This window comes from Mesoplodon mirus (assembly GCF_964341445.2).
Source record: "Mesoplodon mirus genome assembly, chromosome: 3".
NCBI classification, from domain to species: Eukaryota; Metazoa; Chordata; class Mammalia; order Artiodactyla; family Ziphiidae; genus Mesoplodon; species Mesoplodon mirus.
Window position 1 is genome coordinate 85,319,913 of NC_138978.1, and position 27,232 is coordinate 85,347,144.

At 41.0% G+C, this 27,232-nt stretch overlaps 1 protein-coding gene across 4 annotated transcripts in view; it reads left to right on the top strand.

The window, feature by feature from the left end:
* Nucleotides 1-769: 769 nt before the first annotated feature.
* Nucleotides 770-27,232, top strand: part of LRRC8B (leucine rich repeat containing 8 VRAC subunit B) — a 74,352-nt gene continuing 47,889 nt past the window's right edge. For 3 of the 4 annotated variants that reach the window (XR_014293540.1, XM_082615691.1, XM_082615693.1), the window contains exon 1: nt 770-912. The gene's annotated coding sequence lies outside the window, so the exon portion shown is untranslated. Of the gene's footprint in view, nt 913-23,003; nt 23,047-27,232 lie in introns of those variants that run through there. The other variant, XM_082615692.1, reaches the window with a different exon arrangement.

Below are 27,232 nucleotides of genomic sequence, written 5' to 3' on the forward strand. Positions count from 1 at the left end.
AGACCCCTCTACCACGTTGCTCCCTCCCCAGCCCGAGGATAAAGACATATGAGAGAGACGAATGCTATTGGAGGCCCAGAATCTTAAGCCGCTTAGTTTGGTACAACTGTAAACTGCCACACAGGGGCTCGGCCCTGCATCTTAAGTACGCAGTATAAGGAAAGGTAAAGGGATTTCCCGCAAGCTCCACCCGAGCCTTCCTTTCAGGTTCAAAACACGTTATGTAAATAACAAGTTACTCGGGGTGCACATGTGAGAAGGCAGTGGTCCGACACATAAATGTACTTCCAAAGTCCCTTGCATGTGCACCTGGATAGCCCTAAGCCCCTCTGCCGTCTCTTGAAAACAGCTCCCCGCTTTTCTAGCCCCAGCGAGACGTGAGCTGTGCACTGCTGCCTGCGCACCCGAGGCTGTGCCGAGCGGGCCGGGCGGCCACATGGCGCGCTCCCGGGTGATGGCAGCCGCGCTTTGTTTCCATCAGCAAGGGGTGAGTCACAGGCCCCCGCAGTCCCTAAGCTGGGCAAACACTCGGGCAGAGGCTGCTGCAAATTTAACAGCAGGAGCAACTACCGAAACAGCTGCTGCCCGTTTCTCCCCTTCCTCCTTCTCCTCCGCCGCCACCACCGCCGTGCGGCCAACGCCTCCGCCTCCTGCCTCCGCCCAGTACCCTCCTTCTCCCCCCGCGAACTTAGTCAGCGGTTCGCGCCGCTGCGCCCCGATTGGCCGGCGGAATGCGCCGCGTCACAATGGAGCCGGTCGGAGGCGGTGAGCCTGGCAGCGCTGGGGCTTCCCGCTGAGCCCGCAGCAGCCGGCAGCAACGAAGTGCGGGCGCGGGGCCGCCGCCGGCGCGCCCGGAGCGGCGCGGGGCGCACCCCGCGAGGAGCGCCGGATCCGGGGGCCGGAGGCACTCAGGTAGGTCGGGGCGGGACGCCCCTGGTCACCGAGGAGGAGCCGAGCCGACCCAGTTGGTGGGGGCGGAGGACCGGGTGAGGGGACGCAGCAGGTGGGGTTGGCCGAGTAGGTGCGGTTACCTGTCCGCGCCTCACCTGCGAGCCGGGCCTGCGGGCAGGTGGCTGGGCTAGAGAGATGAGGCGCGGTTTTGCCACTCCCTCGTCTCTAGGAGAGGGGGAGTGATACCCCCGAGGGACTTCTGGGTGCTGGGATCATTCGGGGCAGGAGGAGTGGGCGGCGCGACGAGGCGGTCTCATGTCTCCCCCAGCAGTCACGGCGCCGCACCTGAGTGTGAGTCCTCGGGGTGGTGCGGGAACCGGGTTCTGGTTTCCTGGGCTGGAGTCTCGCCCTCCCTAGATGAGCAGACCTCTCCGGAGGGCGTCCGCGCTCGGGTCGCTCTCCTTTGCCCCCTGCCCTGGCGCTGTTTGTTGGCAAACATTTTCTACTCGTGGGAAATCTACAATTGTTCGCCTACAATTTAATGGTGGTGTTGGCATTCGTTTGTTTGAAGGAGAAGGGAGCAACCTATACCCGTTTCGAGAGAGAAGCTAAGAGTTTCCCCTTACTGGGCTGCAGTTGAGCAGGTGCTGAGAGGTCAGAGGGAGGAGGCTGGGTGTTGGCTCATCACTCTGTGTCCTCACCTGACTTCCCAAAGTCCATAGGTTGCTTTTAGTCAGATGACATTTGTGGAAGACTTCTTTGTGGTCAGAAAGACTCCCTCTCAGCGGCCCCCTTCCCACCTCCCCCCAAAAAGGATAAACCTGATTTAAAAACGAAAACCTACCCGTGAACTTCCTTGAATAAATTCGCCTTGCCAAAAACTTTTAAGTCCGTAAAAAGATATCTGTATGAAAATTTTAAATTGCAAATAGTTAACCAACTTAACACAGGCAAAGTGTACACTGCTTTCTAAGAGGAAGTGAAATGGTATGTGTCTTTATCAGACTGTTAGGTCTCCTAAAACCTAAGTGTCAGGTTATAGTACACAGAAGCAATCAAACTGCAGTATAATTGTTTAAAAATTCCAGTACCCTCTACGTGCTGAGGTTCCACCTCCTGAGAACCGAAAATGCTCTTTGATTTGTGAGTGCCAAGGTGACTTTCTTTTGCCCCTGGCTTCCCTAGTCAACAGCTTCACCCTTGAAGGAATATAAAATGTCAGCCAATCCCACAAGTGACTGAGCCCCTAACATGTCAGACGTTACTCTTAGTTCAGGTAATGAGGGGGACAGTGTTGTTGCTGAGTGTACGGTTGAGTCATGATACCTACTCTCCGTCTACTACATGTTAGAATTAAATTTACTATTCTTTGAAACGTTCTTTTTTTCTTAAATTGGAAAAGTGTTCCAACATGTCCAGCCTAACAGGAAGATTCTCACATTGGGAGTGATTTCACTTGACTGGTTAAGATTTGCTTTTTAAAGACCATTCCCCTCCCCATTGCTGTTTCATTCCTCCGAATCCTCAGAATGAAAGCACCAACGTTAATTAAAATGAAAAAGGGCCCTAATCAATATCACTGGAAAAGGGTACCAGGTCTTTCAAGTTTTTCTTTTTTTTTAATAGAGTTTATTTTTTAGAGCAGTTTTAGATCCACAGCAAAATTGAGAGTAACTGCAGAGAGTTCCCATGTACCCCCTGCTACCATTCATGCAGAGCCTCCCCCATTATCAACATCCCCCACCAGAGTCAGTACACTTGATACAATAGATAAACCTACGCTGAGACATCATTATCACCCAAAGACCATAGTTTAGATTAGGGTTCACTCGGTGTCGTACATTCTATGGGTTTGGCCAAGTATATAACAACATGTATCCACCATTATAATGTCATCAGAGTATGATACTATATCATATTATCACTGCCCTAAAACTCCTCTGTGATCTTCCTATTCATCCCTCCTGCCCCCCCAACCCCTGGCAACCACTGATATTTTCACTGTGTCCATTTTCCAAAATGTCTTGTAGTTGGAATCAGTCTGTAGCCTTTTCACATTGGCTTCTTGCACTTAGTATTATGCATTTAAGTTTCCTCCATGTCTTTTCATGGCTTGATAATTTTTCTTTTTAGTACTGAATAATATTCCATTATCCCTCCACATTTTTTTAGGCTGTGTGGGTATTTTCCTTCAGTGGTTTGAAATTTGTGATTTTTTGTTTTGTTTTCTGGAGTTGAAGGTTGGAAATAATATGTAGAAGATTCTTGTTTGAGCCAAAATTTTTATTTATAAAAAAGTTTTTGTAATTTTAAAATCCTTTTTGATGGTATCCAAGTATTTTTATGTTCCTTTTTGATTTTTTACTGCCCATAAAAAATAGCCTATTTAATATCTGATGTTCATTTAGTGTTTCTCAAGTTGAATTTCCAAATTTATTTTTTGCTTCTCTTTCCAGCATCCTTCTAGCTTACACTGATATTATCAGAAACAAATGTATGCTCAATCTGTCGTGTTACTCCAGACTCGGTGGCATGGTTTTCATTGCCTCCTATATAGCATGTCCCTCACTGCTCTCCTGACGCAGGGAGTATTGCTTACTCTGCAAACAGTACAGACCTGCGACCACTCATAGGAATTTGGGAGGTCCAATTATAGTATGGAATTTCTTAAACCAGTTATAAAATACATTCTAATTTCTGTCATGTCTGTTTTCATATTGCTGCCTTTTCTTTTATTGCTATTGCCCACTTGCATTTTATTTCCTATCTATATTTCCTAAACTTCCTACACACCTTTATTATGACTTAGGTTTTTTTCTCGTGTTTAAAATAATGTCTTTGGCAGACATAACTTATTTTTCCTTTTCTGGATCATTAAGATTGATCTTAAATAAAATTAGGCCTAACTCCAATCACTGTATCTCTCTAAGTTCTTTTCAGTGCTGTTCATTTAGAAATTGAACAAAGGGTAATAATAAACTCCCTGTTCTATGACTTCCTTTTATTTAGGATTCTACTCAATTGCAACACAATCTAAATTCACTTCTGCAATGCTGTTGTGAACCCATGTAAAGGAAATGAATAAAAATGAGTTGTCAGAGCTTCAACCTTGACCTTTACTTTTGCCTTTTTGGTCTTGATATGGGTCATGTGATTCTGCTTGATATGGGTCATATAATTCTGCTTGTTTCTTTCCAGACTGTGTATCTTTGAACTTCATCTCCTGCTTCTTCAATTTCAGGATTCCTTGTAATTCTTTGTTGTTTGTTTCATCCTGTGGCCATTTTCAGGGCTCTATTCTACAATGCCCGCTCCTTGGTCAACAGCATCTTTCAGAGACATTATCAGCTACACAGCTTCTATTTCTCTTCTCTTTCCAGCTCCATGCAGGTGACTGAGGTCTTCCTCAGCCCATCTATGATGGAGACTAAATTTTTTACTGTCCAGTAGCATATTCCCTTTGATTGTCTCAGGTATGCAGATTTGAAAGCATATTAAAACCTTCCTTCTTTTCTTCTTTCAAATTTTCTTTCAGCATTTTTACATTTCCCCCTCAAGTCTATTGCAGGTTATAATCAGGAGTTCTTCAGGCTTCTGCCTAAGAGTGTGAACTGTGCAGACTGATGAGCCTGGGTTTGAACCCTACACTATCACTTTGGATGAGTTGCTGGATTAGTTAAGATTAGCTGTCAGTTACAGAGACCTCAAAGAAAAATTGCTTAAACAAAGTGATGTTTGTTTCTCTTTCACATTAAAAAAAAAAAGCTTATGGAGGGACACTCCAGAGCTGGTATTATGATTTTACAAATCCCCTGAGACCTAGGCTGTTTCCACCTTTTAGAACTACCAAACATCAAATGAGGCCCTCAATCTCATGGTCCTAAGTGGAGCTTCAGCCATCACATCCAGGTTCCAAGTGTAGAAGGGAGGACGAAAGGAAGGGAAGAAGATGGGAAAAAGCAAGAGCCCAGGGTCTCTTAAGGAAATTTCCTGGAGGCTGTCATACATTTCTTGTTAAATCTCATTGACCAGACTTTAGCAATATGACCTCACCTAGCTGGAATAGAGACTGGGGAATATTGTCCTTACTGTAGACAACCTTATGCCCAGCTAAAACATGGGATTTTCGCATCCTTAGTAAAATGGGGGAAAGGAACATTGGAGTAGTCGAACACCACTCTTATTCTACACCTTTTTTTTCTTGACTATTGTTATCCATCTCACAGAATTCTTAGGATTAAAAGAGCTCTTAACATGAAAGCATCTAATCCAGTATCCAGTATCTGGCATAAAACAAGCTTTCAGTAAATGTTAGTTCATATTCCTCCTTATTCCTTTTTCATGAATTGTCTCATTTCTCTACTACCACATCATTGGCATCCAAATCCTATTTTAAACACTGGCCCCAATCGATGGTACTAGACTGTAGTCTTGTACCTTATCATGGGAGGGAGTAACGCCTTACTACTCAATGTCACACCTATTTCTTAGCTTATAGTGTGGCTTAGATTTAAGATATAGCTCTTGGAATCAAATAGATCTAGATATGAATCCTGACTCTCCCACTTACTCAGCATGCCTCTTGCATCCTCAATTTCCTAATCTGTAACCTGGGGGTAAGGTTCAGATATGAGGAGTAAATGAAAAAAATGTATGTAGATTACCTAATAAACTGTGCCTGATGAAGTAAGTGGTAGCTTTTCTTTTTTAATTTGGCCTAATCTAGATGAACCTTTTTGAAAATGAACTCTTATTCCATTAAAAAAAAGTTTTAAAATTGGTCACCTCCATACATATCCAAATGAGTATTGTTATATTGTTAGTCAGACTTTTTGAGAATTGTCCCCCAAGTCAGTTTAAACCTAGCAAAGTCTTTCCTCTGTGTGTGTGTGTGTGTGTGTGTGTGTGTGTGTGTGTATATATTTATTTATTTATTTTATAAAAACCAGAATAGCTCAGCCTTAACCTTTTCCAGCCTTGATTTGAATGATTTTTTGCCACATGCACTCTCAGAAGCAGAAACTTTCCACCAATGAGTATATTTCATCGCATTTTTTTCAGCAGCTATTTGTTAAGCACCTACTGTGTGCCAGACACTGTGCCGGCTTCTAGGGACACAACAGTAAGCAAAAATGCACGTGGTCCATACCACCATGGAGGTTACATGTTACTGGGGGAGACAGGAGAATCAATCACTGCAAATACATGAAAAATTGCTACTACCAACGTTATTAGGTGCCGTGAAAGTATGTGCAAGCGTCTTATGGTTGGAGGTTGTATGGTGACTTTAGGAACAAAAATTGGCCAGGGAGCAGGAGCAGAGATGTTGTGGAAGTGTGGCTTGAAATGAGCTTGGACACGAGATGAGCCTGCCTTAAGCAGGGATCAGTGTGCCACAGGTTTCCAGCACCATTCCAAAGCAGCTGTAATGTTTGGAGTCATCTTTAAGTGTTCATAATATATAACTTCTCCATGTGGTCCTCTGAAAGGGGTCACCTAACTCAGGAACAATTTAATTCTTTTCTAATTTATTCATGCTATATTGACAAACTTTAAATTCAGCTACTTTTTTCTTTTGGATACACCAAGCAGATGCATCTGAGAAAATTGGCTGTAAAGTAGGATCTTTTCAGAGAGGGTCAGAGGGTTGATCTGCATCACCCTTAGCAAGGGGAATTTGAAGCCATTTGGCTGAATGGGGGCACATGAAGGAACGTTGGCAGAATAGGTAGACCACAAAGCAGCAGTGGAAGATGACCACAGGAGGGGAGGCGTAGGCAGTATGTTCCAGAGAGCTGGCTAGACTGCTGTGCTTGGGATGGCGCATCTCAGAGCCAGCAGGCAGCCGAACATCCAGTCTCTCCAAGGCTTTCAGGCTCTCATTGACAGGACCCAGCTTGGCACCTTGGCAGTGGGGCACCATTTCTCCTTATCCTGTCCAGCTGAGCTAATGGGGCATCCTTTGGAGAAAATGTTGCCTCACTAGTCCCTTTGAGGGCCTTCGAGGGTGGCTGGGAGGCTCTGCTCCCGTGTAACACGTGAGGACATGACAGAGCCTTGGGGGCAGAGCCGCCTGCCATTGGACTGCAGGTTATTTCTTGCTCTGAGCAGATGAATTTAAGATGAATTCTGTTCATCTGAAGATTTTAAAGTTCATCTCTCTAGGCAAAACTAAGTGAGTTTGTTCCTGGCCCTATTTCAATGCCGAAATAGGGAACTGAGCAATGACTTGTCTTCGAAAAGTGTGAGTCATGATGCAGTTTCTGGATGCACGATGCTGTGCTTGGTGGGCAGGTTCCCAGAGTATTTATGCTCTGCCAGCACTGCCCTAAGGGGGCGCAAGGCTTTCACCTCCACCCTCCCAGGAATGCCTTTGGAGCCGGGGCTTCCTCTGGCTCACCACTTGCCAAGTATTTGGAATTCCTCCCTCAGGGCACCCCAACCTTGTTCCTACCTCTGGGGCTTCTCAGTTGCTGCTCTATGCCTGGACCGCTCTTCTCTTATGAATCTGCATAGCTGCTTCCTTCTCAATGGAAGGTCAGCTCCAATGACCTCAGGTATAGTTTCCCTGATCACCTCAGATAAAGTACCCTTGCCTTTCTCCGTCCTAGTCTTTCAGGCTTTGGTTTATTGTTTGCTGGCTTGTTTATCTTCTGTTTCCCTCCCCGCCCATACCAGAATATAAGTTATGTGAAAGCATGGATCTTGTCTCCCTTGTATATCTGCCCTTAAGCCTGGTATGTAGTGGACTCCCCAAACTGCTACATGTGATTTTGGGCAAAAAAAAAAAAATTACCCCTTTGAACTTAAAATGGGGATGATATCACTGGTGCTACCTGCCTTATGGAACAGTAAGGGCCTGGAGTTAGTGTACCAAAGATACTTTTTCCCCCACCAAAACTTGCTAATCATCTTTAGATTCCATATTTTTGCAAATAGCAATACCATGTACCCAATTACATAACCCTAAAATGCGTAGAACTCACTCTGGGCTTCTCTTTGCTTTGTTCCCCCCTTAACTGCTCCTTAAAGGATGGTGACCAGTTTGTCCAGAGGCCACACCCTTAAGGTACCTCCCAACAGTGCCCTTCCTTTACAGTCTCTTGACTGCCTTGAGTCTTTTCCAGGACTGCTGCTAATTGCCTCCAAATGGTAGTTAAGTTTGTAGTCTTTCCTATCTTCCCCCCACCAAATTGGTTGTCCACACAACAGGAAAATAATCATTGTGAAAGGCAAAGTTCATACCACGACTACCTGGTTTAATAATCCTTTAATGACTTGCTTTGCCAAAGGATCGATTCCAAATGCCTTGGAGAGCCATATAATACAGTCTTCCTCCGTCTGCTTCTACAACTCTCCAGCTTCACCTCTCACTGCCCCCCGCTCCCCACCCCGTCATTTCTAAATCACCAACGCGTGCACCATGGACACAGCGTGCACAATCGCACCCCCATGCACCAGCCATCTTAAACTGTCTGCAGTGCAGGGAGGAAGGTACAAGGTAGCTAGATGGCTTCACTCCATGGCTTTTTTTTTCCTTTTCTCTCTCTGTGTTCATATCCCCTTGTCAAACACCTGCCCATCTTTCAAGAGTAAGTTCAAGCATACCTATTGTGGAAGACCATTCCAGACCCTTCCCTCTGCCTACCACTCGTAGGAGCTCCTGAATCCCGTCCCTGTGTTGCCTCTGATGCTTGTGCATCTGTTATATTCCCTCTGCCAGAGAATGCCTCTGCCTCCTCCTAGGTGCTCCTTCATGATAAAGGATGAATTTTGTTCATCTCCCGAGTGAGCTTCCTGAGCCAGGCATTATACTTGGCATGTAAACTGATATGTGGGAAAGCATTAGGCAATAAAATTCAGTATACTTATTATCTAGTCCAGGGCCTTGTTTCAATAGTGTACTTTTGACTGGTATTTGGAAATCTGAAAGATTTCCTTGAAGGTTAGAAGTAGGAAGAAGAGTTATTGTATATATGCTGTTAATAGATATCAGTTGAATGACCAAAATATTTTGTTAATGAGCTAGTGTTTACTGAACGCTTACTGTGTTTAGAGTTCTGGATTTGGCCATTTGCAGGAGATGCTTGACTCAGCTCTTGGACTTTACTGAAATAATTCTGGCTCTTTCTATTAGAAGTCAAAATTTTAGATGGTCAGCACAGGTTCTTGGCTTACAGGCAGTTTATGATCTCCAAGGGTGCTTTCAATTCCAGGCTTTGGGGACTAAACTTGGGCACAGAGTACAGCAAGATAGAAGCAACTTTTTTTTTTTTTTTTTAAATCTGGCTGCATGGGGTCTTAGTTGTGACATGTGGGCTCTAGTTCCCTGACCAGGGATTGAACCCAGGCCCCCTGCATTGAGAGCGTGGAGTCTTAACTGCTGGACCACCAGGGAAGTCCTTACAGGCAGTTTAGAATAAAGTGTCTGATAATGTTTTTATCCAGTACCCCCTAAAAGGATTTTGAAACACTGTGTCCTCTCCTCATACATTTTAAAAGTTAATATCTAAATTTTTTATAGTTGTAAAAAATGGCACTTCTGATATTAGAAATACTGATTTAAAAAAACACTTTTTAATGTACCCAGTGGAAGCTAAATTAAATACCACAGTGATTTCATATCTACCATGTCATCCATTTAAAAAACACACAAACAAGCTGGTCTAGAAAAGCTGGGAATTTTTACATAGTTGTTTCCCTTGTGGAACTCATTTCATTTTTCTTCTATATAACCTAATCCCCATGTAACAGTCTTATGTTTGAAAATCTGTCATTGATTACCTTATCATACTCTTGTGATGCACATATATACACACTATATTTTTTTAAGTTCTTGTGACAATAAGCCTCTAAATGTTAAACAAAATTTCATTTGGATTGAGTTTTTATGATTTTGACTAATATACGATTGACCAGAACAAGTATATTAGAATTTTGATGAGTAAGTATTAAGCATAGGTAAAATTTTATGGAAAATAACTTCTCAGTGAGATGCCTGGGGCTTAAACAAAGTTTATTTATGCATAAGTAAAACTTATTGCTAAAATAAGGTAGGCTTCATAATCAAGGCTTCTTTTTAAGTGTAAATGCTTGAGACACCTTACCACATAAATAAGTGTATGGGAATGAAGGCAGTCTAATTCCACTCTATTTTTTAAACTCCTGAGGTGTATGACAAAAGTTACCTAGTGATTGATCACAAAAATGATTTTCCATGTTCTGTTGTCTAACAACTTGATTGGGTCTCCCTCCAGTGTTGTTTGAAGCAAAGAAATGGATACTTTCCCCAACTCCCAAAAGGATTTCTCAGTCTTGAAAGTCAATCACTTTCTTAACATCTATAACCCTACAAGTATTTCAAATGACCCTCTCAGCTTGGAGCCCTGGAGAGTTTTACTCCCCAAGGCAATGCACCACACGCAGACTCCTGAGAAATGAGATGTTTACCTTTCTTGTGGAACGTGGGGAGAGGATGACTGTGAAAAGGGAAAAAAAGGGAGATGGCCAGAAGGAACCAGCTGGACATCAGGTGTTCTGAAACACATACTTTTAGACGAGGGTTAATTGGTGATCTGGAAGTAGATTCTACCAGAGTACTCCTCCTTCCAAAAACAAAAAGCCCCCAAACCCCTTACCCCACTTTGAAGATCAACTGGTTTGGGTGCTAAAGAAAACTTTTCAGTCAAATTCACTATCAACTCTAAGGAAAAAGTCCCCAATAGGCCAATTTAAAGATTTCTTCTTGGTGGACAAGAACATTCAAAAGGGAAAGAACATGGTTAGAGCTTATCACTCTTTTAAAAAGACTTGATGGAAGCTAATTTGATACCAAAGTGATAGAATCACCATTATCCATTTTAGGAATGTACACTCAAACTCTCCTAGAATATTTAGAAATAATACATAATTTTTTATACGCATTGTTAGACTATATACAAATAGAATGTTGGTAAGGATCACCAGGTGCTTGACCGACAGTCACCTAGGTCAGTGGGTGACTGATTTCTAAGAGCAAGTCTTAATCCCATTGAAAAAAAGTTTTCTGCCACGTTTTAGCAGGAAATTAGCATTAACAGGAATGCTAATTTCTTTCCAAGAGGAGGTTGTGAATTACATGCAAAAAGATTTGGTCCCAGGCTAGGTTTGGGACATTTTTTTCTTTACAGAGTAATGCATTCTGAAGGGAGAGGAGTTGAGCCTGGCTGTCATTCCCATTGATTAGTAAGTCTTTATTGGGTCCTCCTGGATCCTGGATGCTCTTGACACCCTGTATGTAAGGACACTATACAGATGTCCCCTGTGCTCTTGCCTTCTCCCAGCAGCTTGTAGCAAATCTCTCCTGAAACACTTTACAGGGACCCCCACCACATTACTTACTCTATTATACATTTGTACATCACTTCTAACATACTGAAGCATTTATATGCACATTTATTCTCCTGATGACCTGTGGGAGATGGGGCAAGTGTTATTCCCAGGATACAAATGTGGATACTAAGTTATAAAAGGATTGTGGCTTGTCTCAGCAGACTCTACAAGTTAGCTGTAGATCTGGTGCCTGATGAAACAACTTTTTCTACAGTATGTTGCCTGCCTCCTTTTCCCAGATGTGTTACTTTATAGAAGGCTCTAAAAATTGAAAAGCTTGCCTTAATGTGATCATATGAAGATTAAGTAAGACAGATATGCTCACAAAATGCTTAGTAGAGTACATTGCTCTTAGCAGGCCCCCAGAGTTAAAAAAAAAATGTATTTGAATTTTGGGTCTGCCATGCTTCATTTTATGGATTAAGAAAAAATTTATTCAATATTTTTTGAGCACTTAATATTTGCCAGGCACTGAGAATAAATCCAACAATGAAGAAAACAGCATGGAGCGTACATCCTAGAGGAGGGAAGATAGACGATAAGCAAATCCAACATATGATATCATGTACTGAGTGCTCTGATGAACAATGAAGCAGGGTACAGGCCTAGAGAGTGGTTGGCGGCTGGTAGTGGTTGGTGACACAGGGTGGTCAGGGAGAGCATTCCTTGGGTGAGGACTTTTGAGAAGACCTGAGTATTACACTCACCTGAGTCTGAGCTCAAAGCCTTGAGTTTATTTGGGTAAGTTGATTCAAGTCATGGTATTCTAGAGTTGTGTGGAAGAGATCTTACAGAGTATCGATTTTTAACCTTTTTTATATTATAGGTATCCTTGAGGGTCTTTCCCAGAATACTACACACATATGCATAACATTTTAACATGCCTTGAAATCATCCTTAGAACACCTCAAGTTCATATCCCTGTTCCATCTCAGTTTTTCTTTTTACTGATAAGACATTAAGGTTGAAAAAGGCAAAGTAAAAATCATCCAGTGTCACAGCTAGTTAGCGGCTGAGTCAAGGACCTAAGATTCCCATAAAGTTGTCCATTGCTTTTGCTGTTAAACTCTCTAAGTTGCTAGTGTTAAACTCTCTCAATTTGGTCCATAAAGCATCTCTTGTTTTTTAATATATACACCATTTTTATTTACGTAGAAAACCTCCCCAAGTAGCTTATGCGGCCAGTGTGGCTCCTTGTTCTATTTCCTGACCAGTAACAATATAAATAATATCCCAAGCATTCCAAATGTCCTAGAAAATTATGAACAAGGAGGACTCAGGGTGGCAGTAGAAAAGGAAAAAACAAACAAAAACCAAAATAGAGACCTTGGAGTGTGAAGATGTTCTTACCGACAGCAGAGGGGCTGGAGGTGGGAAAGGCCTTGTCCCAGTTTTGATGGGGACAGGGACTCCCTAGGGTGAAACAACAGTCACCCTCACCACTCCACCCAGTGATTTCCTCTGGGGATATTTTATACAAAAACTTGGAAGATAAACTTGTCACTTTCAGGAAAATATTCATTGTATCAACTTATCTTCCCAGCCACACTTCCTTAACAGATGTCTCAACTTTAGTACAACAAAATAACCAAAAATTTTAAGTAGTAATCATCCACGCTGTGGAACTATGTGTAATTTCCAAAATTGGATGCTGTGTAAAGGTTTTGATTTGCACACAAGATTTTTTAATAAAATAGACCTGGCTTTAAAACCTCCAAAAGTTAGCCACTCTACCTCCTACAAACACTGATATTTATTGAATTTTTAGGCTGCTTTCTGTTGTTGCAAAGAAAACCTACTTTTTCCATTAGAAGTGTCCCATAGTGTTGTGTTGATAGAATAATTCTAGCCTTTTCTCTCTTAACCAATGAAAGGCCCTTTCTTCCATAGTCCCCATCCCCACCCCCATTTCTAGGTATTTCTAGCCTACTTTTCCATCTGTGTGCCTTGTTGCTATGGTGATGGGCACCCTAGAAATAGAGAACAAAGCAGATATAATAAGCATCTCCTACATGGTTCACAATGCTAAAAAGGGATCTAGGTTTTTTCAGGCATGGATGGTTCTTTATTGGTGGTAGAACTGAACCAACCCAACTGGGAGGGGGCACTAGGGTTATGAGCTGATTCAGGCCCTACTTTTCCCATTGTTCTACACTTCACCAGACCTTTCTTTACCCACGATCATGAAGGTGAGCAAAGAGCATTAGGAGCCTGTGGAGCGGATGTAGTACAGAAATTAATGCCACAGAGTCACCCCACTGCAAAAGACAGATCTACTGAAGCATATTACATGGGAGGAATCTTGGGCTGGTCTTACGGTTTACCAGTTGTTAATCCTATGCTTGAGTTAGTATTGTTCAACTTAATCTTGCAGTAGAGGAGATTTGCCAGTTTAGGTTTTCCTCCAAAGTATTTAGTCAGTATTAGACTTTTTAAAAAATTAAATAAAAATCTTTCTTGATTACCGATAGCTTGCAGTATTTGCTCCCATCCACTGAATTTTTAAAAAATAAGTGGTTAAACTAATGTGCACTTATTTTGTACTTGTTTTAGAATTACAATTAAATATTCTCTCTATATTATGGAAATTAGTGTTTTCCATAAGATCTGGGAGAAGGTGCCCACAGGTAGTTTTTAACCTTCCCACATGTATGTTCATTCTTTCATATATTACATCTTCAAGTATCAGGTTCTTAGACACCCATAATGAAATACCCAAAGATTAAATAAAATATTCCAATTAACCAATTCCAATTTCCAGACACTTATTTTTAAATTGAATATTATGTTTTATAATCACTTATAAAACACTTATGCATCACTTATGTTTTATGTTTGTGTTTTATGTAGAGGGAAAGTAGTTTTTAGCACAGTGTTTTAGCTTGTAAAATCATGGGATGTGAATCAAATTTTTGGAGCTAAAGAAGGTGAACATTCTATGTGTCTGTTGCATTGTGGCATGAGGGCCTGAAGTTCTTTTTGGCTCTAAATTCTTGTTTCTTTGGCCATGTGGCTCCTTTCTTTTTGCCTGATGAAATAGTATTTTGCCAGTTTTATCTGCTATAATGTCTCTTACACTGATGTGAAAATATGCTTGGAATCAATCTCACACTTCAAGATTTTTAGGTATATACCCAGTGTAGCCCTCCCTGCCAAAGTCAGCTATTCCCCTTTGTGTCATGAATGGAAGAATGAGAGCACTGGAGACTAGAGTGGGAGTTGGAACTCCCAGTGCTGATTCTGGCTCAGCCTCTGCCTGGGGTGGCCTTAGAGATACATTTTTAACCCCATAAGCAGCACTCAGCTTCATCAGGAGGAGCCCAGGAGCCACAAGGAAGGTTTTGAAGCAGAAGGTAACATCAGATTTGTTTTGGGAAGTGATGCTGGCCGTTATGTGGAGGATGTGTTGGAGATGTGAGAGATCATGTTGGGAGACCCAGTAGGGCAGTGGGGATGGAGCAGAGGAGACTCATATGAAACAAACTTGAGGAAGAGGTCATAGGAGTACATATTCTCATTTTCTTTTATCACAAGCATCCCATGGTAATTACATAAGTCCATCTATGCTTACTGAAATTTTACTAGTTTTACTATAATTTATAACTTTTCAGTTTTTTGTAGAAGGAAGGGACTAAGTTCCTTCTGATTATTTATGGAGTCCCCCAAATCCTCAAATTTCAGGTTACCAGTGAATGTACTTATATTAGCACAACTTTAAAAATCATAGCTTTGCTATAGGCGATGTCCCCCGCAAAATTCATATGTTAAAACCTAACCCTTAAGGTGACGGTATTGGGGGGGGTGTCTTTAGGAGGTAATTAAGTCATGGGGGTAGAGCCTTCAAGAATAGGATTAGTGCCCTTATGAAAGAGACTCCGAGAGCTCCTTGCCCTTCCAACCATGTGTGGACACAACGAGAAGAGGTCCTTCTGTGAACCAGCAAGTGAGCTCTCAGCAGACACTGAATCTTCTGGCACCTTGGTATTGGACTTCTCAGCTTCTAGAACTGTGAGAAATAAATGTTGTTGATTAAGCCACCCAGTCTATGGGAGTTTGTGATAGCAGCCCGAATGGATTAAGACAGCTTCTAAACATGAGTGTCTTACTAGAAATGAGAGAAGACTTGGGAGAAGTAGTGTGTGTTCTGTGGGAAGAATAATGACTCTTTTTGCACAGGAGAAGTCTGTGGAAAGCAGGTAATCACTCTACACAGGACAGTTCCTTGTTTCCCAGAAGGCTTGAAAACTGTGGGCACGTTGGGTAGGTTTTATGGGGGGAGCAGGGCTTGTATTTGCCAGGAGTTTCCTCCTTCATGGGCAGTTGTTTTCTTATGCCTCCTGGGCGAAAGGAGTATCCATTGCATTTGATGTTATCATCAACGTGAAGGGAGAAAGGCCAGGTAGAACTATGTCTATTTTTACGATTAAACTGGCGTTCTGAGTAGCTTAGCTCCCAAATAAGGTAGATGTTAGTCAGGATAAGAGTTCACTCTCCTTAGTCATTTTGCTGACTCCTCCTACTACACCTATGACTGAAGGAAGGGGTGATCGAATGAATGTACGTTTAGTGTGCTGTTCATTTTATTGAGCTGAGCTACTTTTTATTCCCCTCAGAGATGTCTTTGAAGATTATCCACATTCTTGCTAGTCTTACGAGTTTACTGGTTGTGCAGGCATAGATAAATCCCATAACTGTCTCAGTTGCCTCATCTGTAAAGTGGAGATAACCTCATGGAGGTGTTGGGAGCATAAATAAGTTAATTGATATAAAGGGCTTAGTAGAATATTTACATGTGGTTGGTTATCTTGTGGTGAGTGAGCATTAGCTTCCACAACTGAGTGTTACAATATGCTGAGCAAACTTGACTACTTCAGCCTCACATCAGCTACTTATAAGGGCCTCACAAAACACTGGGCTTGTTTTGTCTTATCTACCTAGGAAGAACTATTAGGGCAGGTTCCACTTGATTTGTCTTTTGATGATTTATAACTTGCTGTTTCAGTTGACTAGGCTTAAATGGACTTTTTCCTGGTTATTTTTAGAGTCAAATTACTTAATGCTGGAAAATTAGGCTTTTATATAGTTATTGATTGTACAGGAACACTACAAATTAGAAGAAATTATAGCTGTCCCAGGACCAGATTGGAAAAGCCTCTAAGTTTTTGTTATAGCCTGAAATTTGTTCAATCTGCACATTCTCTGAAATTCAACCTTGAATTATTCAGCAAATGAACAAGTAAAAAAAGTATGGTCCTTCACATTTTTAATGCATATTTTGAGATATGTAGACTTTAACTTTGAAAAGTTTTTCATGATAATTGATCAGCATGGGTAACAATACTCAAAAGCCACATAAATCTAGATAGCATAAAATTCTCATTTTTATCTGTAAGAAGCCTTGGAGCTCCTTTGTTTCTTTTCCTGTTCTGCATGAAGGTGAAAGCATCAGTGACTGGTAGTTTCCTTATCTTAAAGTGATCTAGACGAGAGAAAGTTTATTCTAACAATATGGTCTACTTTTGAAAAATGATGATTTTTTTTTTCAATCTCTGTATCAGTGTTTGTGTGAATGGAGAATGAGTTGTAAGGAAGCAGAGAGTTGCCTGGTGTGTGCATTGGCGAATGATGAGAGGGGAAAGGGAACAGAGGAAGGAAACTGTTCTGTACTTCACTCTTGATCCTGTGTTTTTCCTCTCTAGTGAAGTCCTCAGAGATGTTACACATGGTGCAGCAGTCTTATTTAAAAAAAAAGTTCTTTCTAAAAACATTTCCTTTCCTAATGAGATTTCACTTTGGTGCTTTGTTGTCAGTGTGCTGGGAGTTCTGAAATGTTCTCTGTATTTCTGTGATTTTTGACCTAATAATCTCATGTGGGTTTACCAGGCTTAGCAGCTGTTGTTTTTACCAACTATTGCTAAATTCTGTTAATGTCCAAAGTTGAAAAACCCTTTTTTCTACATTGGCCTAGATTATCCAGAGTTTAAAAAAATTTAAGCCTTTTCCTCACCCCTTGTAATTTTCATTTACTTGCAAGAAAACGTATAATATTAATATTCTAATGTATGGTTTAGGTAGGCTGAACCTGTCTCTCACAGGACTCCAATGACAGCTTGCAGTGTCAATTGCAGAACAGCTTTTTTTTTTTTCTGTACGCAGGCCTCTCACTGCTGTGGCCTCTCCCGTTGCGGAGCACAGGCTCCGGACGCGCAGGCTCAGCGGCCATGGCTCATGGGCCCAGCCGCTCCGCGGCACGTGGGATCTTCCCGGACCGGGGCACGGACCTGTGTCCCCTGCATCTGCAGGCGGACTCTCAACCACTGCGCCACCAGGGAAGCCCAGAACAGCATTTTTTTTGATAAAGCCATCTATCCTCTTTTCTGCTGGAAGAAGGAGAGGCCTCAATTCTATTGTAATTTAAGTAGTGTTTAGTGTAATATGATAAATGTTTGCAGAGTGATAGTAATGATTGCTCTTTGACAAAGCAAAAGGAAAAGTTGAGAAGTCAAAGACTTTGAAAATGCCCTAGGAGAAAATAAATTCAGAATTATAGCCATTTTGGGGGATAATTCTGCAGTTTTCTTTGAAAGGAGGGCATCAGATGTTGAATTTTGCCTTTTCATGTAAGTAATGTAACAGGAATTTTTCTTAAATAGCTGACTGTATATCTTGCTTCCTTTGCAGTCTCTTTTTAGGGGTCCTTTAATTGGTCTGTTTTAATTATAACGCAGTGGTTTTTGAACTAGAATCTAGGTATGCTCTTGAATTCCTCTAGGGTTAATTTTGTTGGTTCTAAATCCCATCTGATCTCTATACTATCTTTTACCTTCCCATTTTCCCTGTTGAGAGCTTCAATTTATTCCCATATTTCAGGATCCAAAGCAATAGTTTTTCTTATTGTCAAATCAGATGGCCAGCCGTTTCTGCATTTACAGGTAATGATGTGTATCAACAACATGCTTTATAATTACAAGGCCATCTTTACATACCTAATCGCATTTGACTCTGACAGTCCAGTGAGAGAGAGAGAGAGAGAGAGAGAGAATGGCTACAGTTAATTCCTATTTTATAGGTGAACTTTGAGAAGTCACTCAATATACCCAAAAATGACACACAAACACACAACTAGAACACACAAACTAGAAGAACTAGTTCTTTTAGCTTCATGTCTAGTGTTCTTTCTGGCCTGTCATACTTTGTGGGCACACCCTGTTCTATGCCATGAGACGTTTGCCATATAAGCAATTGAGTCAATATGCTGTGTGAAATTGGTGTACCAAATTTTAATAAACTTTCTAAAACCAGGTTGTTATTCTTTAGTACTCTTCCTACTAATCATTATCATTGCACTGTCTGTGTAGTGAGAGCAGTTTCCTGCTTTCCAGGCTAATGACATTGTGAGTATACAGCTTAGGAGGTACAGAACAACAGGACAGCAATAAGAGAGATGCCCAAGGAGACATATAACTAAGTGACAAGTTCAGTGGAAACAACGCAGGAAGTGAGACCCAAGCTGAGCCTGGCAGGATGAGATAGAATTAGGAAAGGTGAAGGGGATGGAAGGGAAATATCTGAGCAGAGACGTACGGGACAGAATGTATGCAGTACTGAAATAATTGTGAAATGATATGTCCAGGATTTGGTTCAAAATAATCCTGGGCATGGGTGTGATATGAGTTGATAATTGTTGAAGCTGAGTGAAGGGTACATGGGGCTTCCTTATACTATTATTTATACTTTTATATTAGGGATTTTTCATAATAAAAAGTTTAAAATATAAAAATGGTATGTAATATTTTTGGACAGTGGGTAGGCTGGCCTATCTGGAATAAAGGGTTTGTTCAAAGGCACAGTGGGAAATGATGTTGGAAAGGTAGTTTGGAAACAGATTTGGTGGTGGGAGGGAGTTCATGAATATACACTCTGGAGTCTGGGCGAGTGCTGGTAGACACTGGTTCATTTACGAGACTTAAGTTGGACTTGACTATGAGCTGAAGGTGGGGTCACAGTGCAGCCTGGCATCCTCGTCAAGGATGACAGCAGACCCACTTAGGGGGTTTCTTAGGTGCCACCACACCTGACATGCCGTATTCAGTTCTGGAAGGCACATTTAAAGAGGGCTTCTACAAACTGAGTTTCAATGGTGGTGTGACAGAAGGTGTCACACCTTAGGAGTCTTTCTTGTAGAACACTCCATCATTTTATGGTTGTTTACCTGGAAAGGACTTATCTTCCCATCTGCCAAGTTCCTTCTCTACTCCTTTTTAAACTCTCTCTCTCGTGTGCCTGAGAATGGGCAGTAAAAGCAAAATAAAAACACTGCTGATTGCCCAGTAATATAGAGGCACATGTGCATGACGGCACCTAATTTAACCTCCTGGAAACAGCCTTTAACAGCAGACAGTTACAGACAGAAGCACCCAACCATTTAGAAAGCCTAACTCTTTGGTGTAGCTTTCGGAAGCAAAGTTCCCTCTTCCTTCCTGCTTAAAATGTTTCTCTATTGCTGAGGAAAAATAGGAGAGAAATTTGGATAGTTGGTAATATTAAGGAATTATTAATTGTTTGGATGTGATTCAGTGGTATGCTAGAGTTGACGAGAGACGATTGTTACGTTTTCAGGAATTTTGCAAGCCAGTTGTTAAACACAACCATTAAAAAATTATACAAACTTGAAGTATTAAAATAAAAGTAACACCCAAAATTTATCATTTCCTATTAATTTTCCTATAATTTGCTGTTATCTGTGCTCTTAAGGTTATTTATATCTAATGTCTCTGCATAGTCGAGGTACTGAATGTGTGCTGCACATTTCTTATCAACCCCACAGAAATTGGCAAAGACTACAAATCAGGGCCTTCCCCCTCCTCCCTCCCTGCCCCCCTGGCCAGAGAACTGGTTGTAAAATACCTACCAGCACACTATTGGGTGTGATTATGATATTGTGGTTATATTTTTTAAACTCTTTACCTTTTGGAGATGCATACTGAAATAAGCCAGATAAAATATAATGTCTAGAATTTGTTTCAAATAATCCAGTTGGAGTGGGTATCATGACTGTTGTATCAGAGTGATGGGCACATGGGCTTCATTATACTACTACTCTCTACTTTTGTGTATGTTTTAAATTTTCCATAATAAAAAGTTAGTAATTAAGGAATGTTACAATATAAATAAATAAGTTGCCTATACCCAGGAGGCAGTCTGGTACTTGTCTATCCCTCAAACTTTGATGCTGACATTGATAAAATATTATTCTCTAATTTTAGAGACCTTATTTGTAACTGGTTGACATAGATCATTGAGCTTAAATGTCTGTTTCTCATTAAATAAAATCAAGGAATCACTATGTGCAGTTTACCATACCTGTAAGTATAAAGGAATCCAACACGGCCTTCCCTAGGGCACTGAAAAGCTCTCTCTTCACAGTGGGGCAAAAATGCATTGTTGGATTGCAGTCCTGTTTGCAGAACCAGTTGTACAGATAGGGAAAAATGAATCAAGTTATTGCTCAGAGGACTACTTTGGGCTGTATGACAGCTGTGTACTCTCTAGATTTATTTTCAGTCTAACTGATTTGAGTCATTTCTCAAGAAAGGAGTGCTGTCAAGTGAATTGTCTTCTCTGCAGATGAAGAGAGCCTTTCTAAACATTGCCTTGCTGGTAGAATTGATACGTTTGGAATTGTTGGCCTATGAATTAAATTAGACCCAATCCAATAACTTAAAGCACATAGCCTAGGTTGTATACTGACTACATCTCACAAAGAGTGCAGAAGTACAGTATTTTTTCTAGTATATATCTAGACATCAAATGGATAATTTGTAGCATAAATTTGTAGCTTAGAATACATCTCTTTTTTTCTGAGTTTGAAGTCCTTTTAAATTTCATTCGTAATATGCATCTGGAGAATGGTAGTAGTTTTCTTCGTGTCTTTGATTGTATAATAATTCCTACTTACTAAATGTAGTTGACCAGAAAAAAAATTTATGTAGAATAAGGAATGCAAGTGGTCACGGTGATTAGCCTATCAGACAGAGTGGTACGGAAATTATTAGATTTATAAGGGGGACAGGGAAAGGCAATAAGAACCTTGAGGGGAAAGTAGTCTATAATAGCTTATAATTTTAAGTTATGTGAGTTTCTAGGCTGTGTAAGAAATACAGGTTTAGACCGTTCTCTAGGTTTAACCCCCCTCACGCACACACACACAAAATCAAAATGTCAAGCAGTGAAAATAACAGATGTCAAACTCAGGTAAGCTGGGGTCAGAATACCAAAAGGAAGTCTAGCTTGAAGCAGATGCTGTAAACAGGAATTGAGATCAGGAAACCAGAAGTCAGAATAGGAGGGTAGAAGAATCATAACTCTTCCTTATAAGACAGAACTATGCAGAGGAATCACCTGGAGAACCTGGGAGGTTTTGACACTTGGCTACAGTTTTCCCCATGTTCATTTCTTTGTACCAATAACCTTCAATGCCCTGCAGGATCCCACCATGATACAGGTCCTAAAAGAATTTCTTTGGAGTATGTAAATAGAAAGCATGGTTCAAGATGAAGTTGGAACATGGAGATTGAGTCATGATTGCTAAGGAGAAACACATGTCAAGTTCTTGAAGTACAGGAATCACAGGACTGTGATTTATTCACTCAGCAATTATTTATTGAGCTCCTACTATCTGAGTTAAAAGCTGGGGATACATCATTGAACCTTACAGATAAAAGGTCTGTGCTCTTGGAGCTTACTGCCTAGTGGGTAGACACAGAAAATAGACAAAATAATTATATAGCACATTAAACAGAGATAAATTACATAGAGAAGAACAAAACAAGAAGTATTCTTTAGAATTGGATTCCCCAAGGATACATTTCCCAATTCTATCAAAGCTAGCAAAGGAAAGATTGATATTTATAAAAATACAAAACATACCACATCTGAAATTCCTTCCTGTTTCTATTAACTCTGTTGATGAACTAAATATATTCACTGTTTCTACAACCAACCAGTAGGTTTAAAGCACAAAATGAAGTTTAAGTAGCGTGGGAGAGCAGCTTTTTTACACTGAAGTACAATGAAAAATATGCCCTTACACATTTTGTTAGAGAGTTGGCCATTCATGATCAGGATGGTAGTGAGCACCTACAACAGGGAGGCTGGAAGTTATTTAAAACCTTCCAGTCCTGGGCTTCCCTGGTGGCACAGTGGTTGAGAGTCCACCTGCCGATGCAGGGGACACGGGTTTGTGCCCCGGTCCGGGAAGATCCCACATGCCACGGAGCGGCTGGGCCCGTGAGCCATGGCCGCTGAGCCTGTGCGTCCGGAGCCTATGCTCCTCAACGGGAGAGGCACAGCAGCGAGAGGCCCGCGTACCGCAAAAAGAAAAAAAAAAAATCTTCCAGTCCTGTTTACCTCCAGTTGGGCAGACAAGTAGAAGCCACACAAAGAGATGTGTGTGTGTGTGTGTGTGTGTGTGTGTTTTATAACATATAGACATTATGTTTTAGTCAACTTGATTGCCTTCATAAAAAATTAAATTGTCTCATCTTTAAATAGAAATATTCACAAAGGCAAGTATTAAGTGAACTAACTCCTTTATGCAGGAGATGGACTCAGTCTACATTTACGTCTCTATTCCAAATTACCAAGTGCAAGCCTTTAAATCCAACATTGGCCAAGGTCAGCAGCAAAAACGAACAGTCTAACAAACACATATGTTCTCCTCTCCCCAGGGCTCCAGTTTATTTCCAGCTGCCTACTAGACCTCACCACCTAAATGACCCACAGGTACTGCAAACTCAGTGTTTTAAAAACCACATTCATCAGCCTCCACTGACCACTTTTCACCATTGACCTTGTGGCCAAAACCAGGGTGGTCTCTTGTCCTTGAGTCTTGGCTTTCCTTAATACCTAGTCTGCCACCAGTCCTGATCAATACCTGAGTAACTCTAGAATCCATGCCCATAAACTATTTAGCCGAGTACCTGCTTGAAAGTACTACAGAATGATGGTACTTAAAAGTGCTTAAAAATATTGGCTTTTATCCCCCCTTCTCCTCACGCTTAGTCACGTCTCAGTTCAAGCCTTCTTTCTTGTTTTTATCCCTTGGACTATTGATCTGGTCTCTTAACCTATATCGTGCATTCCCCCTTCTAATGAACCCTCCATGCTGCTATCAGAGCAGCAAATACTAAATTTCTAAATTTGCAATTTGACACTGACCAGATCATTTCACTTCCTTGTATAAAAACCTTCATGGATTCCATAGCATGGTACCCAAGTCTCTTTATGATCTGAACCTAAATGGCCTTTTTACCTCATCACCTTCTTCAACTTTTCCACAGGGTTCACTCCCAAGAGTAGTACTTGGTCAAAAATTAGCTACACCAAATCCCTAATAAAGGTATAAAACCTTAATTATGTTAGTAAATTATCCTTGATTCATAGTGGAAGAGCAAATTTGCCAGATTGCTCATTGATCTTCCAATGAATATTGGAATATTAACTCACACTTTATGATCAAGCCTTTCACCCAACTTTATTCCTATTTCCTTTCCTCATCTCTCCCATCAGCCAATAGTGTCCGATTTTTTCTGTTACTGCTACTTAAATTCACTCCTGTCATTTTCACTGACACTCCCCTGTTCAGGTCCTGACTACTCAGTTATTGAATTACTGCAGTAGGATCCTACCTGGTACCCTTGCCTCCATTCTGCCTCCCCTCCCTTCTCCTGCCCCAGTGTTATCTCCCATGCCCCACTAGGTTACTTTTCCTAAAACATTGCTTGCACTCTGTTTTAGAATCTGTAATGGTTCTCTTTTGTGAGTCAAGTCAAGCCATACTCTTCATTCTGGAATCTTAAGTCCTAACTGTCCTTAGTGCCTCACTTATTTGTGAAGTCATCTCTGGCTATGAAGATCCGCTCCCCAGTGGGACCTCCTGCCTCATTGCTCTTCCCCACTCAAGACTCCCTGCTCTTGCCCTTCCCCAGCTGGAGGTCTTCTTCCTGATCTAGCTCCTGCATATCCCGAAAGGCTCAGATGCACATCACCTGTGCTGCTTTCTCCATTCCCTGAACTATAATTGTTGGCCTTTGTGAGAGGCAGCTTCTGACGGTGAGAACAACACGATATTTGGTGTCAGTTATGGGATCAAGCTCTTGTTCACCAGACATCTGACTTAGGCAGCTTACTTTTTTCTCTCTGAGCTGGTATCCTTATCGTCAAGTCAAGTGAGTGATTTAAATGACTTATGGGAAAAAATGCTCCATAAACTTTAAAGCATTATGCAGATGTATCTCATTGTTGTCTCAACTATACTGTTTAATTCTTGATTATATGTATTCCTGTTCCCTATTCATTTTGTGTATGTTTCCCGTCTCCCTAACTTTGGGTATTTTAAGGGTAGACATGAGGTGAAATGCAGAAGTAAAATAAATTCTCATTTAGTGACTGTCATTCCTTCTTGTCCTATTTAGCCCACACCACAGCCAATGTTCAACAAATTCTCCCCTGTCAAGAGAATCCAGTAATTACAAGCATAAAGTATCAGGCACTAGAGTGAAAGTACAGGGAGTGAGAGAGTAACCGGGAGAAAATGAGGTGACCAGAGAGAAGGAGACGGCTTAGGCAACTGGCCTGCCTCCATACTGACTTACTTTATGGGTTCATAGACGAGCTCATTAGACTCTGAGGCAGTCTTTTCAATCTATTTACACGATGGCAATAGAATTGCCTCATCTTCTTAGGAGTAATACACTTCTTGCATAGAGTAGGCTAGCAAATGTTTATCGAATTCACTACCCGCATGATTATGTATACTATTATGCACACACACATGTTTATACAGGCACATATACATGCCAGTGGATGTCACTACTTACATAGTGTTTTTTTCCCTTTAAATTTCATTCTCGTGTGTAGCAGCAGTGTGTCTGCTTTGTCTGCAGAGTAGCACTGATATTCGCATTTGCATTGTGTTTGTGCAGTGTCTGACAGGGGGTACCTGATTACTTGCTGAAGTCATAAGTAGTTTAGGAACTACCTTATTTAGATTGCTAAGAAATACCCTTACAAATATTGCATTATTTCTCATATTAAGCTTACTCAAATCCTGCTTAAAATCAAAAATAAGAATAAAAAATAATAGTGAGAATTCATTCTGGTTTTGCACAGGTATCTTCTAGCTGCCTCTTCCACAGGCATCCTTCTAGGAATGAGGGATATGGTGGTGGAGTGCAGGGATTTATGATTCTGACTAGAAGGAAAATATGAACTGTGACAAGTCTTGTTTGATGACACTATCCTTGAACAATAAGAATAATCGTTGTATATTTATAACTTTTGCTATGTCTGGGTCACTGAGTCTTCATACTCAGTTAAAAAACAAACTAATCCAACTGTAAAATATGGTTCCTGTTTTTAAGGAGTTTATAATTTAAAGTAAAATACAGGGAATGACAGTAATCCCAGCAAAACAATTAGGAGAAATGGGATTTGCTTGTTACCTTAGAAGCAAAAGGTACATTTCTCCAAAGTAAGTCTTTAAAGACTGTGATTGTTTTGTTGCAGGGCTGACTTAGTAGAATGAAAATGATAGCTTAACCCTGTTCTGCATTCACCAGGTAAGCGCTAGCATTTCAGATGAGCCAGCCTGGCCGCAGGAAAAGGCATTTGCATGGAGGGAAATTGCCAGACAACAAAATGAAGACTTCTGCTTTTGCAAGTCCTCTTATTACTGCTTTAATTAAATTGATGTTTCCAAGGGAAAGTTTTTAAATGAAATCTTAATAGTGCTTCAGCTAATTCCAAATGTACTCTTTCATTTTACTCTGCTTTCACAATGTGATCATATTTGGTTTCACTTCCTGGTTTGTCCACACAAGGCTGTTGCTGGGAAATATTTAAACAAAGTGTTTATGAGACATGAATATTGTTTTTTAATGGATGCATTTTGGTTTGATTTAGATTTAGTTCATGTAGTAATTTTTGTAGAAATAAGATTTCTGATGCCTAAATTGGTAAGTCAGTTGCTTAAAGAAAACTTAAGGGAAAAAAAAAACTTTTTGCCACTGAATTTAATTAAGTTACCTTGTGTTGAAGCCTACAGAACTGTTTGATTAGGCACCAGCTGTGAATCAAGTGAAATGTAGGCCCATGATTAGAGTAATTGTAACTTGATTTTAAACAGAGGTTTGATTGCATGGTGAGTGACATAATGCCTAATGATTTTTCCGGAAGAAAGGCCCAGTATACTCTTGGGCTGATGGCTTGCTTAGGGTGTATCTAACATGGCCACTAGTGTATCAGGCACAATTTTGTGTGTGTGTGTGTGTGTGTGTGTTTTAAATGACTGTTCTTATGTGTTATAACATTGCATGAAATATTTGGCTACTAATTCTAAAACTGATATTTTTATCCCAATGCATCTAATTTCCACTAAAGTATTCAAGTACCATCTAGTGTAGAAAAGCTAATCAAATCCATTTCTTTTGAAAACATCAATTAAGAGTTTTAGGAAAAATTTGCTCCCTCAAAATCTAATTGTTTTGTCCAGTTGAATCTTTTTTTTTTTTTTTTTTTTGCTGTACGCGAGCCTCTCACTGTTGTGGCCTCTCCCATTGCGGAGCACAGGCTCCGGACGCGCAGGCTCAGCGGCCATGGCTCACGGGCCCAGCCGCTCCGCGGCATGTGGGATCTTCCCGGACCGGGTCACGAACCCGTGGCCCCTGCATCGGCAGGCGGACTCTCAACCACTGCGCCACCAGGGAAGCCCCAGTTGCATCATTTTACTGGCTAATCTGAAAGCGTAATTTTTTAAAGCATAACTACTTTTCCACTTGATATTTTAATTATGTTTTATTTTATGTTTTATTTTACAAATTGATCTGATATATACCCTAATATAGAATTAGGCTCCCTGCTCTCATTCTCAAATCCCTTCCATGAATTCTTCCTGATGCTTTCAAATTAA